The following is a 13,591-nucleotide window of genomic DNA, read 5'->3' on the forward strand; positions in this document are numbered from 1 at the left end:
GGGAGGGGGGAGGGAGAGGGGTGAGGGTTTGTTGTGGAGTTGGGGGGAGGTGGTTGGGCAGGTGGAGAGATTCTTTACACTCATCCATTCAAAATTTAAATACACTTTTGGAGTTGCAAAGTTTAACCTGTGTGGACATTCATCATTCAGCATGTGTATCATGACGTATGACAGTGCATGGTCTACAAGTATACACACACCCAGGGCCCTGTGTGCCCATATAATGCCGGCCTCTGCTGTCTTGTGTTTTGGTTATTATGTCCAAACGTTGTGTGCCACACGACATGTCCCTCCCATGCACCTCCTCCATGATGCTGTCTTGCCCCTTCCTCCTCCTCCTTCACTCAATCTTCATCTGGTACTAGCAGTCCCATGTCAGCGGACAGAGCCACATTCCAAGGGATGCACAATGTGTTGAGCTGTACACATGACATGGGGGTCTTGGACAGCACATTGCAGTAGATGGGTCCCCCACCAGTCCAGCTTCGGCAACTCATATGTGCCTTATGCAAGCCAGGTGGCTCCTTCATCTCCACGCATGCACGGTATGGCCATTATAATAGGGATCCCTGGGCCTGGTCTGTGGGTTTCTGACAAGGGTCCGGTACCATGGTGTCAAGGGACAGCCGCCAACACCTGCATGTGCAGCCAATTTTGCTAAGTGTCTGGACTGTCATGTAGGGGGACTGTTCTTGCTTGCCTTGCTTTCCGTCTGCACGTTGGGGGAATGGTATTGCTTGCAGTTGTGATCTGCCACATGCATGCCATGCAGGTCAACCTAATCCACGTGGGTGCTGTCAGGGGCACCCATGTCATTTGGCATGCCTGCCAATGCATGGGGGCCAACTTTTGTGTCGTATATGTACTGGGTAGTCCTTGTTAGGGATTTGTAGCCCCTTGTGTGTCTGAAAGGTGCTCCAGCACTTTGTTCTGCGTCCGTGTACTGGACGGTTGTGACATGCCATGCATGGGTCCAACTGTGTGCTGATAGGTGCCTGTGGCATGGGTGTGGGGCACAGGCACCACCTTCAATTGTGCCGGGAGAGTGGTGTGTATTTGTATGCTGCTCACTTATCTAGTAATTTAGCCACCAAATTATGGTGGTGAGGCTGTCACATTCTAGCGGGTAGGGGGTGTGTGTCTGCTCAGGGGTTTCCTTGAGGTACAGGACCTGCTGCGTGGGAATGGGGGCTGCTGGGGTGGTGGCGGAGGCTGCACTGGTGCTGCATGCTGGGCCTGTCTCCTCCTCCTTCTCCTCCTGTGTCTGCTCAGTTGGGAGGCCTGGTGATTTTGGTGTAGTTCTAGTGGTTGTGACCTTGCTGGCAGGGCCTCCTGCCTCATGTGCTGCTACCACTATTGGTCTTTTCTTGGTGTGGGAGGGGGTGTGGTGTGTGGGTGTGGTCCTTTTGTGCTGTGGCACACTCCATTGCCTCCACCTGTGCTGATTGTGTGCACCTGTGGCTCTGTGGACCACTGCTCAGGGTTCTTTACTCCTTCTCTGAGATGCCTGTGTGTAATCCATGCCGGTAAGTGACTTTACGGCCTTAATGAGGCCGTTATTTACGCGTGCTCTATACTTGTGATCAGCTCCGGTTTACACCATGCCGCTAATTTCGGCATGGTGGGGCGCGCGCGCGACCCAAGACCGGTATTTACAGCATCGTAGATTACGGTGCCGTAAATAGCTGTCTGGCCGGCCCGTAGAGGTAAGCGATGCCAGTAATCCTTTACCGGCATCGTTTTTACCTTTACTCCTCCCTTGGAATGACACCCATTTCCTTTTGAACAACATTGTTACATTTCTTGCCTGTGTTCTTCCCTGATACAATGTATCCAGAGTGTGTATACATTTCTATTCTGAAACTTCTGTCTGCTTTTACACGGGTGTGTGTTTTTAAGTGTTTTTTACAGTTAGATGTATGATCAATTTTTTTAATTCAAGTATATAATTTTATTTATAGGACCTTGACTGGATATTCTTTTATTTTGGAAGTGCTGTTCTATTGATGGTTCGGTTACTACTGGTTCACATTCACACCCTTTCTGAGAATAAAGCAGTGCCCGTTTTACCTTCATGATTGGCACCACTGTTGGTTTGTAGAAGAGTGGGGGCTGAGCTGGCAGTTCAGCCACTACTCACCCTTTTGTTACACCTGTGACAATAAGTGTCCATTGTGTATTGGCCACATGTGCTAGCGTGTTGTGCACGCTGGGTGTACTGCACCACACTGTACACCTGAATATATGCCTAGGTAATGTTGGATCCATTGTTGATGATTACATCAGTGCCAAGCAGAAATCACAATGGTGGGTAACATTTGCTAAATGCCTTGATTTCTTGTACATCTTTCATTGTGGAATTCTAGTCCTTTGGGAGTTAATTCATTCTCTTCTGCCACATCTATCCGACTGCTCTTCCAGGCACCCAATCGCACAGAGACAGCAGAAAGATAGGTGTCATAAAATTGAGCGGAAAAGCCAGCCTGTGCTCTACTGCAAATGCATTAACTGTCTTTTATGCATTTTGTGTAATTTACCTTCACGCGTCCGCCCATTGTATCGTTTGATAAGAGAGCGCCGCGTCAGGCATGTTGTCAGTCAACGTCAGTCACCTACTGTTTTGTTTACATATGCCACCGGCGGCCGGAAGGACACTTATCTGCGCAGGGAGAGCATCTCACAGGGTTATACAGACTATGTCAGATCAGCATCAATACATGACACGTGCTGTAATATTATAACAGCCCCATTGTCAGTTAACAGCTCCTCTTGTGCATAATTACACGTGGTGAAGACGTTCTCTCATCCTCTTGTTTCAAAGGAAATCAGAGGGGGGTTTTAGTCTTTCAGAGCAAGTGTAGTCTTCAGCTTTGAGCCGAATAACCCACGGGGCAAATGAGTTGGGGACCTCAAGGGCGGAGGTCAAAGAGATAACGCGGCTCACATTCTTTGCCATTCCTGTTCCGCAGTTCTTGGGTCTCTAGTGCTGCTTTAAACGCCTGTGTTGTAACCTACTGATATGTGCATCTAGAATGGTTGCCATGGCTGAATGGAACTGAGTGGAACGTTGAGAGTGTTACCTGGGTGAGTGTTCTGAGGAAAGGAGTTGGCACCTCAGGGCTGATGGTGTATCCAGCGGGCGTTCCTCCCCTTCTTGTGTCCTGATCTAACCTGTAACTTGAAAGAAGAATGCATCACCCTGAACAGACTACACATCTGCCTCGGAATTGTATTGCCTCTTAGAAACATGCTGGCCAGTTGTGGGCACAGCTTTACTATTAATTTGATCCTCCAGTCTCAGAGTCGGGTAAGTGCATAGACACGGAAACGACCAGCAGCACATTATTGATGCCGTCAGCCATGCATAATGACAGGCGAACCTAAGATGTGCATGCTCACGTGAACATCACCCGTGCCAGAAATACCAGCAATTCCCCACAAGGATTTGTATGGACTCCATGGAATGTGGAATGCCCGCTGTTGCTGGAACCTGGAATATTACAGAATTACTGGGATATCAGGTGCTGTTAATGATGCGTCAGTTTCCCGGTACCCCTCCTGAATTACCGGTGGAATATCAGCAAACTCATAATAACCCCTATTGTCTGTTTGCATGGTGGGGTGTTTTAGCCCATGTGCTCATGATGACAAACAGCATCATGTGTGATTCTTATTTGTTTAAGACATTTTTATTATTAACAATAACCATACAAAGCATAAAACAGAGCAACAACAGAGTACAACAACTGATAAGAACATATGAGTTAATAATTAAAAAAATCTAAAATCATCAGTTGGGATAAGTTGGAGATTTGCATAGATATAGGCTTAAAAGGGGTAATACAACCCAAAGTATTTTGATATATGGGGAGTAGGGAATTAAGATATTTAGGACAAACAAGACAGAACGTAATGAAACATATACAAAAGGATGAGTGGGGTCAACAAGACAGGAAAGGATGGATACATGTTTGATTCTAACACTAGAGTGTCAGTGTACCGACTGGAGGGGGGTATCTGTACTCTTGCCCTTTATATGGCAGAGTAGAAGCACAGAGCACCCCAGCCAAGAATCTCTATATGGTAGAATGGACCAGCAACAAAGGGTTAAGCTCTCAGGAGGTGATGCAGGCTGGTTCTTAAGTGCAGTGTAGTCCTCAAGCCCCCCACAAAGGAAGGTCCACACACTATGTTATGTGCTAACACAGTTCTTTATATAAAAATATTGTTCAATATATATACACACAATTAATAATACACTTTGTACTTTGGAAAATCTAATATGGCAAATAAATACAATGTCTATGTGGTACCACACTTGGGTATTGACTCCTTTAAAATGCATCAACTGCTGACAGTTATACTGGCATGCAAATCATATAACAATGCGTATCAGCATAGATCATAAGAAGTAAGGCAAGTTAGACAAAACAATGGCAGAATGGTTCTCTTGCTACTAAGACGCAGTTCAGGGTGAGGATCCCCCCCACCTAGGCAACCTGTAATAAAGTGTATTAACAAGCCCTAACCATTAATGTTAAAATATTCTTGTTTTCCTGGTCAGAAATGTTCCACTACCCCAATGTACCGGAGTTAGCAGAGTTTCTTCGACGGTTCGTTGACGGATCCCTCGAGGAGGGACTCTCTTAAAAGCAGGAGCCACAGGGCTTCGAGAGTCCTCGAACAATGTGAACCCTGACATCCATATTCCTCGATTAAAAGACTTTGGTGCTGCAAAGAAGACTCAGTGAAGAATGTAGGCAGCAGGCATCAAGTGTCGTGTCAGATGTTGGCATCACCGTTGGCGATCGGGATTCATCCACGGCTGGACTTTTGGATCTTTACTTGTTTGCGTCTTTGTGAACTTCAGGTGGCGGGAAACCCACCGGCAAAATCTCCTCGGCCATCGACAACCTCGACTTTCACCACCGGGCCAAAGCGGTCGATGGTGATGCCAAGGGAGCCCTTTGTTTAATCTTCTTAGGCAAAGGTGGAACATTGCGGCTCCGGTCATCGAGCAGCACAGTGTCGAGCTGTCCCCATTTCTGGGCAACATGACTCGACTGACTTCCAGCGATTACGGAAATCCTCCGAACCCTGGTCCACAACAATGGACTTCGATGGCCTTGTTGTCCGGGTGATTTACTTCGAGTTTCCTCGGCGGACCCCGTCTCCGGTAGACAGCCTTTCGGGACTGGCTTTCGGGGTGCCTGGGTGAAGATCAGCTTCTACACAATGTTCCCTAGAAGCTCAGGGAGAGGTCTCCAGACCAGGTCCTCTCTCAAATCAGCTCCAACACAAGGCCACCTCAATCTGCTTTCTTCACTCTACCTTCTGATTCACAATGGCTGCAAGGCTTCCTAGATGCCTCCCTCTGCTTGCCAGAGCACTATCATCATTCTGGGGTGAGCCTTAAGTGTAAGATTTATTTTTCGAAAACGTATGTTGGTGTGTCTGATTTTCGCAAGATTTACTTTTAAATAATTCCATCCGAAAAGCGCACAACAAGGAATCTACCATTTGAGCAGTGAGTGCTCATTTCACCACCTTTGTGCCTGCATCCCGTGCACCTTCAAACTTGCCTCACTTTTTTATGGCCCTCCAACATGGCTGTTTTTTTCCCCACTGATCTATGTTTACCTTGCCTGGCCCAGCTCCCACCTCCCATTGGTTGTACTTTGCTTTTAAGCCAATCACAGCAACCGGGAGATGAGATCCAGCAATTGCACCAAAGGCCCACGACAAAGGCCCCTGTCTGCTCTCTGTCCACTACACAAGATAAATGTCACCCATGCACTCGCACTTCCTTTGATGTTCCAACCGCGCTCTACTATGAAATCTGGATTTCCAAACCAGTCCTCTATAACTTTGGGTACATTCCCTCCTCTGGACATGCTTCTACCCTCTTTCCTCAGCATCCTTCTTGGCTTGTCCCCTATGATTGCACTTCTGGCTACAGTGCATGTTCACACCCATTGCTAGCTTCTGAATATGGTTGCTATTCAAATTTGGCTGTGTTTTCATGCATTTAGCTTAGTTGCTATACTCTTTTTTGCCTATCCTTTCCTCTCTTCTCTCCTTTTCTCTATCTGCCCTGCCCCCGGGGGCTTTAATGCTTGCCTACTGTCTCTCGCCCCCTGTTGTTTGCTTGAATTATCTGTATGCCCACCTGTTGAATCTCACCCAATCCCCCTGTTGTATTCTTGTGATGTCTGTTTGCCTGCCTGTTGTGTTTTGCCCCTCCCTGTTGCTTGCTTGAGATGCCTGCTTATTTGAATCCTTCTTCTGGTTGTCCCCTCCTCCCTCCTCTCCCCCTTTCCTCACTTTACCCTTAGCACTTACTCTATCAGAAATGTCAACTGACCTGTATGATAGCAGCTTGTCTGTCTCCTCCCCTTTCCCCCACTTGTTTTTTTCCTCCCTCACCCATCCAGCACTATATGAAATGTTGTTAGGCCTAGTACGATAGTTGATTGTTTTGTTCTTCTCCTTCTCCCTGCCCCGCCCCCTCACCTCTTGTAAAATTCCATCACTACCAGAAACGTCGTCAGGCACAGTACGGTGGCCCCTTGTCTGTTCTCATTCTCCTTCCCAACCCCCCTCCCCTCCTTATCATTGTAAAAGCTCTTGCACTATCTGAAATGTCTCCTGGCCGAGTACGATAGTTAATTTCACATTCTGAATGTATCAAGGACGTGTAAGAATGTCACTATATTCTCCCTTGTTCCCTTCCTACCATGAAGCACTTTGAAAGACATTGTGTATAGGCGCTATATAAATAAACTATCACTCAATCAATCAATCAATCAATCATTCCTCGACAGACTCCACAGCTTTTAGATTTCATCAAATGAAAGCAGCAGCAATTCGTCTTCTTCCAGCTGGGCTTCAAGAATAAGCAGCTTCAAGTTCAGCTTCTGAACAAATTGGTAAGTGAGAGGTCCTCAGATATACACATTGGTCCATCATTCACACTGCTGAGCCAAGCTCAGTCAGCCAATCAGTCAGAAGGGCATTCATGCAGGCAGGAAGTCAATCAGGCTCACAGTACATTCAGGCCATTCACTTCCACCCAGACACCCATAACAAGGAATGTGGATTGGGGCAAGCGCCAGCCTTTCAGTAGACCACAGTGCATTAATGCCAGTTACAGGCAGGGCCATCTCATTCTTTCTGTCACAGAGATACCAGACACCCATAACATGGAATGCATATTGGTCACAAACTCCATTCACACAGGTTCCCACCCCAAAGGTGCACCCACAGCATACAGTCACTGGGAAGCCTCCAGCCAGTCTGGCCTGTACTTCCTCATCATTCCATATATGGTTCTTCAGCCCAACAGCCTGTCAGCGTAAGGGAGAGAGTCAGGGTTCCCAGGACTTTGGGAAAACAAGGTAACAGGCAATAGAAACCAAGAGGCCACAGGGGCCATCTTGCCTTCTATCAGGAATCCACTGAATCCTATGGCATTGCCTGGGTATCCCAAAATGGAAGATAGCCAGATCACCTGTCAAATTCAGCTTATACCGCTGCCACTGGAATTGGTTCTGCAGCTGGTCTAGAGATAAGAATGTTGACCCTTTTTCATGTAATGTACCGATGGTGTTATTATTTCTGTTGCACTTAGCAAATCTGGGACTCCAGATTGGTACGATCAAAGGTTACCTAGCAGCACTTTCCATTTTTAAGCGTATTTCCGAGGAAGTCTCCTATTTAAAATACATCTGGTAATACAATTCTTGAAGGGGTTAACAAATATTTACCCCAACTCCTTTTCAAGTGTCCCTGTGGGATCTAAATTTGGTCTTAAACTTCTTAATGGGTACTCCCTTTGAACCTCTTCATCCGTACCCATTAAGATGTCTTACCCTCAAAACAGTTTTTTTAGTGGCAATAACATCTGCCCGAAAGGTGAGTGAGCTACAAGTTTTGTCTTGCAAGCCCCCTCACACTGTCTTTCACAAGGACAGAGTAGCATTAAAGGTGAAGCCTAACTTCCTTCCCGTGGTGGTATCTGAGTGCCACACCACTCAGGAAATAACATTGCCTTCTTTTTACCGTCCTCCACATCCGGGGAAATAGGAAGAAAGGCTGCAAAGACTCTATCCAAAACGTGCCTTGAGTTTCTACATTAGCAGACTTGCTAAGCTAAGACAAACTGACCAATTATTTGTGGGTTACACAGGTCATAAATTGGGCCTAGACATCACCAAACAAACCATCTAAAGGTGGATTATTTTTAACAATTTTAGAATGCTACAAATTGGCTGGTAAAGATCCTCCATAACACATTCAACCAGGGTATTGCAGCTTTGTCAGCTCTTCAAAGAGGAGTTCCAATAAAGGATATTTATGTGGCTTCCACATGGTCATCTGCACACACATTTCCAAAATACAATAGTCTGGATTCCTCCACTAGCCAAGAATCTAAATTTGGAAAGGCAGTACTACACTCTGTGCATACTTAATTACTCAAATTTTACTCCCTCCTTCTGACTATATTACTTCTTTGGGACAGTATCAATGATAAGGAATACAGTGAGGACACAATTCATTCGAAGAACAAGTTACTTACCCCTGGTAACGTTCTTTTGACTGGATGTTCCTCCCATGTATTCCTTATCGCCCCTTCCATCTTCTTCCGCAGTAAAACTTTCCTTGTGGTTACAGTCTGCGCTTCCTCAAGGGTAGTAACCGTCTATCTCAAAAGGTTGCTTCGCTTCAATAAAGAACTGAGCAACGGACACTACGCGCACTCCTTATACCTGTGATGGCGTCGACATCAGCACGGAGACCTGCGAGGGTCATCGGCTCGACAAGCATCGACGCACAGCGCCCTCTAATGGTGAATTTTTTTTTCCAAAGCAGCAAGCTGGATATTAGGAAATATCAATGATAATGAATACGTGGGAGGAGCATCCAGTCGAAAGAACATAACCACGTGAAAGTAACTTGTTCAACTCATTGCACTGAATACTGGCTTGACTCACATCTACAGCACCTTGAAGCGTGGTTCAGCCCCATGGTCCAGCACATGGGACCCAGGAGACTGGTTAAGTCCCTTCTGCACCTTTTTCCATCAAGACATATCCTTTTGAACAACATTGTTGCATTTCTTGCCTGAATTCCGCCCTGACAAAGTATGCAGAGTGCGTATACATGTCTATTCTGCACCTTCTGTCTGCTTTTACACAAGTGGGTATTTTAAAGTGTTTTTTAACAGTTGGTTGTATGATCAATTTGTTTCATTAAAGTATATAATTATATTTATAGAACCTTGATTGGACATTCTTTTATTTTGGACCTGTTGTCCTATTGCTGTTTGGGTTGCTACTGGCTCACATACACACCCTTTCTGAGAGTAAAGCAATACCCGTTTCACCTGATTGGCACCATTGTTAGTTTTTAGAAGAGTGTTAGCTGAGCAGGAAGTTTATCTACTAATCCTTTCGTCACACCATTGACAGTAAGTGTTCATTGTGTATCAGCAACCTGTGCTAGCGTGTTGTACATGCTGGGTGTACTGCTCGGCACCGCACACCTGAATATGTGCCAGGATAATTTTGTATCCATTGTTGATGGTTACATCAGTGCCAAGCAGAAATCACAATGGTGGGTAATATTTGCTAAATGTCTGGATATGCTGTACATCTTTCATCGTTGAATTCTCGTCCCTTCAGCGTTAATTCATCCCCTCCCTGCCACATCTGTCCGACTTCTCTTCAAGCCACTCAATCGCACAGAGACAGCAGAAAGTAGGTGTCATAAAATTGAGCAGAAAAGCCAGCCTGTGCTCTAATGCAAATGCATTAACTCTCTTTTATGTATTCTGTGTAATTCGTCTTCACACGTCCGCCCATTTTATCGTTCGAAAAGTGAGAACTTCAGTCAATGTTAGTCACCTACTGTTTTGTTTACAAATGCCACCGGCGGCCGCAAGGACTCTTATCGGCGCAGGGAGAGTATCTCAAAGGGTTATACAAACTATGTCAGATCAGCAGCAATACATGACACGTGCTGTAATGTTATAACAGGCCCTCTTGTGCATAATTATACATGGTGAACACGTTCTCTCTCTCCTCTTTTTTCAAAGGAAATCAGAGGGAGTTTAGTATTTCAGAGCAAGTGGAGTCTTCTGCTTTGAGCCGAATAACCCACGGGGCAAATGAGTTGGGGACCTCAAGGGCGGAGGTACTGAAGACCAAAGAGATAACTAGGCTCACGTTCCTTGACATTCCTGCTCCGCAATTCTTCTGTCAGTAGGGATGATTTAAATGCTTGTGTTGTATCCTACTGGTTAAATGTCATTTCATCGCAGAATGTTTTTTCGCTTTTTTGTTACTGCAGATTTTTTTGAAAAAACTGTTTTTTTTAAAAAAAATTATTTGTGGGGGTTAACCCCCAAAACACCTATCCCATTTTATTTATATATATTCCAGAACACCAACACCCAATTTATATATTTTTCTAACCCCCCCCAAACAAATTCTATGAGTTTATTCATCAAAATATTTGCGGTAAAAACCCTGCGAAAAAACATCCCGCGATGAAAGGACGTTGTACCATCCTACTAACATGTACATCTGGAATGGTTGCCATGGCTGCATGGAACTGAGTGGAATGTTGAGAGTGTTTCCTGGGTGAGTGTTCTGAGGCAAAGAGTTGACACCTGAAGTCTGACGAGGTATCCAGCAGGCGTTTCTCCCCTTCTTGTGTCCTGATCTAACCTGTAACTTGAATATATAATACAATACCCTGAACAGATTACACATCTGCCTAGGAATTGCTCTGTCTCTCAGAAACATATTTGCCAGTTGTGGGCACAGCTTTACTATGTATTTGTTCCACCAGAGTCGGAGCAGTGCAATGACACTGAAAAGGCAAGCAGCACATTATTGATGCCGTCAGCCATGCATAATGGCAGGCAAACCTAAGATGCCTATGCTCACTTGAACATCACCGGTGCCAGAAATACCAGCAATTCCCCACATGGATTCCTGTGGGACTCCACCGCATAGGGAATGACGACTGTTGCAGGAACCATGGAAAATCACAGAATTACAGGGATATCAGGCGCCGTTAGAGGTGGGTCAGTTTTGCGGTATCCCGCCAGAATTACCGGCGGGATACTGGGAAACTCATAATGAACCCTATTGTCTCTTAGCATGCTGGGGCTTGTTAGCCCATGCAATCATGGTGGCAAAAAACATCACTGCAAGTCTCAGCACACAGGGTGCTTATATATGTGATTCTAACACTAGAGTGTCAGACCCAAAATTTCAATCTGCAATATCCCAATCTGATTCCGAGATCGGAGGCTTTGAATTCTTTTAAAACAATCCCAAAGTGGAAGAAGCTTAGTCAATCCTTTTTCCCTCAGAGTCAGGAGAAGAATCAGTGAAGGCAAAGTAAGTTTGCAACCTGCTTGCAATCTTGTAAAACTGGTAATCAATGACCTCCGCAAACTTTACTTCAAAGGTACAAAAACAACATCCATTAACTACAATGTACCATCCAAAGAAGCACAAGCAATCCGGAACCTCAGCAAGAATGATGACATTGTAGTTAAACAAGCAGACAAAGGGGGCATAATAGTGTTAATAACAACCCTAGACTACACACAAATGGCATTAATACACCTATCAGATGCTAATTGCTGTGAAAAACCTAATAGAAACCCATTGATGGACCTACAAAGAGAATGGCAATTTCTTAATAACCCCTGGCTGGAAACAGAGCTACTCACAGAAAATGAGAACTCTTTCATGAACGTATCACATCCAGTAATAGCAACGATCTACTTTATACCAAAAATCCATAAGCCTTTTAAACAACTACCGTCCACCAGACCGATAATCAATGGAATTGGATCTCTAACTGAACCTATTTCATATATAAACACTTGCAGCCATTAGTCAAAAGTATGGCATCTTTCATTCAAGACACTAATCATGTTATTCAGCAACTCACAGAAGTGGACTGGGAACCCGATTTCCACCTTGTCACTCTTGATGTGACATCTTTGTACACAAGCATACTTCGTGATGAAGGACTAGAAACCACAAATAATTTTCTGAAGACTAGATCATCATATACAATCTCATATTACCAACAAAATCTCATGATACTTGACATGTTAAACTTTACACTGAACAACAATATATTCACATTTGATAAAGTAATCCTCAGACAAAAATAGGGAACATCTATGGGTGCCAAATTTATGCCAAGATCTATATGGGACACTTTGAACTTTATCACGCTTGGAAACAACCATTCTTCAAAGAGCAAAACTGTATTGTGTACTCGGGACGGTTAATTGATGACATTCTCGTGATCTGGAATGGCACCAAAACACAAGTGGAAGAATATCATCATTGCCTCACCAACAATAACTACAACCTCAAACTTACAATGCATGAAAGCACAAACAAAATACAATTCCTAGATCTCGAATTATACATTGAAAACGATAACATCCAATCAACCCTATTTGTCAAGCCAACAGCAGGACATAGCATCCTACATGCTAACAGCAACCACCACTTGCACATCATAAACAACATCCCACTAGGGGAGTACTTACGTATAAAGACGAATTGTACTCAAGAAAAAGAATTTGACAAACATGTGTCAGAAACTCACAAGTTCCTTCAAAGGGGATACGAAACTAAACTGCTTAACAAAGTAAAATCGAAATCCAACAACCGAAGTAGACAAGAACTCCTTCAAAACAAAACTATACCACTAAATCAAGAACCACCGACATCAATATTCATAACTACCAACAATAGTGAAACTCAACAGCTAAGAAAAATTCTAAAACAACACTGGAACATACTTAAAGCAGATGAAGACTTTTCAGGCATTTTATGGACACACCTAATCTAACGTTCAGAAAAGCGCTGAATCGTAAGGATATATTGTGCCAATCTCACTTTCAAGACAAAAAGAAGAAAAAACAACACAAGGACTTCTGCAACTGTGGAACCAAGACAATCTTCTAGCGAACTACAAATGTGGTTCTTGCAATGTATGCTCATTTTCAGAGGATTCCAAAAAATCGCTAAAATTGCCAAACGACAGAAACTATGTAATCCATGACTTCATCAATTGCAACACTAAATTTACAATCTATGGTATTAGTTGCCTCTGTCAAAAACTCTATATAGGCAGTACCATTAGAAAACTTAAAACTAGAATAGCAGAGCATATATGCTATGTAAAAAACAAAGACATAACATTGCCTCTGGCACACCATCTCTACACAACACACCCAGTAGCCAATATAGAAGGACTAAGATACTTTGGAATCCAAAAAGTCAACAAACCTCCAAGAGGAGGTAACTGGGAAAAACTTTTACATCAGAAGGAAGCCAAATTGATCTGACTCATGGACTGTTGCCACCCTGGACTCAACTCGGACTCAGAAATGAACCATTTTCTCTGAAACCATGATACAGAGTAAGAACAACTTCAATATTGACTACATATATTCGTATTGCCGGGACCTACCCACCTTTACGGATATCCGAAAAAGCACTTTATATTTTGTGACCATAATGGATCAATACAAATATCATTTTCA

Source organism: Ambystoma mexicanum, chromosome 3q, assembly GCF_040938575.1.
Source record: "Ambystoma mexicanum isolate Mex_15411 chromosome 3q, UKY_AmexF1_1, whole genome shotgun sequence".
NCBI lineage: Eukaryota > Metazoa > Chordata > Amphibia > Caudata > Ambystomatidae > Ambystoma > Ambystoma mexicanum.